This window comes from Propithecus coquereli, unplaced genomic scaffold (genome assembly GCF_000956105.1).
Source record: "Propithecus coquereli isolate 6110/MARCELLA unplaced genomic scaffold, Pcoq_1.0 Scaffold70, whole genome shotgun sequence".
Classification (NCBI taxonomy): domain Eukaryota; kingdom Metazoa; phylum Chordata; class Mammalia; order Primates; family Indriidae; genus Propithecus; species Propithecus coquereli.
Genome location: NW_012153063.1, coordinates 4,494,117 through 4,495,533, shown reverse-complemented (window position 1 = coordinate 4,495,533; position 1,417 = coordinate 4,494,117). Strand labels below are relative to the sequence as shown.

The window sequence follows — 1,417 nt, the reverse complement described above, 5'->3', positions numbered from 1 at the left end:
ATATATATGAAGATATATACAAACACAGTTATCCAAAGAATGATATAATAAACACCAATAATGTAACATAAACTGTCTGCTCTCATAGTGCCCACAATTATACAACTGTAATTCAGACTGAGTGATGGTCTGTGGAGGCACCGTGGCACTACTGGTCTCAGTATCAGGGAGAAATCATATTTAGTGAAACATTAAGCATAACACAAACTACAATGCATTGAGCACTTACTACATACTACATACTAGGTTCAGAGCTTTCCACATAACTTGTATAACCCGAACAAGTATCTCAGTACTGTTGAAAAAGACACTGAGACTTGAGAGGTCCTATCATTTGATTGAGGTCACACTGGTTATGGTGGAGCCAGAGCTTGAACACATTTGTCTGCCTTCACGCTATCCTACCGATCAGCAGGATGATAAAAATGGAGTGGTTGTTGCAATTTGCTTCACTGGGCCTTAGAAATTCTCTGGAGAAGTCTGGGCGAAGCCTAAAGAAGGAGGGATGACCCCTTCTACCGAAATAAAATATACAAGTTTGGCAAAGCTGATTTTTTTCAGAGGCCTTTTCTACTTACAGCTGGGCCCAGGAAATTAGATAACTAAGAGTTTGGACTCCAGATAAATTGAGAATCATGGTACCGTTTTACTTATTAGTTTACCTTAAAAAGCTTACAGGGGCATCTAGCTATGGATCACATTTCCTTTGAGGGGAATCATTGCCATAGCTATTAGAAAATGTTTTTTTGAGTCACCTGATCTATCCTAAGGAATATATTTCTGCTTCTCAAGTTATTTCTGCCACTGACAAGTCAAGACCATACATTGTTCAACTAAATGCCACAGAAGGGGTCTCTGGCATGGATTGGCAGCTGACAGCTAGTTTGCCCCAGCACTGTCAGTGAGAACACTCAGGGCACCTCCAGAACCACAAATGATGCCAGGAATTCTTCCTGAGCAGGAATTCGCAGCATTCCAAGAGGAGTTAGCAATAACACCAGAGTACCAAGCCGCTGCTACGGCCGAGACAGAACCTGCCTGATTTTGACTACTTCAATGCAGGGCTAAAATGTCAGTAAAAGTGAAAAAAATTATGCAAGGAAATAGCATAAGTACATAATAGTGGAGCAGATTCTAGAAGAGTAAAGAAATGTGTACATCCATTTAGAGATAGAAAAACGCCATTTTATTCTAAATTGCATGTTTCGATTTAGGCATTGTGCATAAAAAATCATTTCTGTCAAAAGTCATTCCTACCTTCAACAGGGCTTCAAATTGAGTGTCTTCGTGGACTGGCAACTGAGTTGGGATATCGCACTCATTCTGTCCATGAACTACCAAGGTTTTAGTACCTACAGAAGGTAAAAATCATAATAAACTGACATCTATTATAGGAAAGTTTGTATTTAAAGCATAA

The 1,417-nt window shown here is 39.4% G+C and overlaps 1 protein-coding gene across 1 annotated transcript in view; it reads right to left on the bottom strand.

Annotated features, from left to right (window-relative positions):
* UNC80 (unc-80 homolog (C. elegans)) overlaps positions 1–1,417 on the bottom strand; it is a 242,259-nt gene that overhangs the window by 57,274 nt on the left and 183,568 nt on the right. The window lies entirely within an intron of this gene.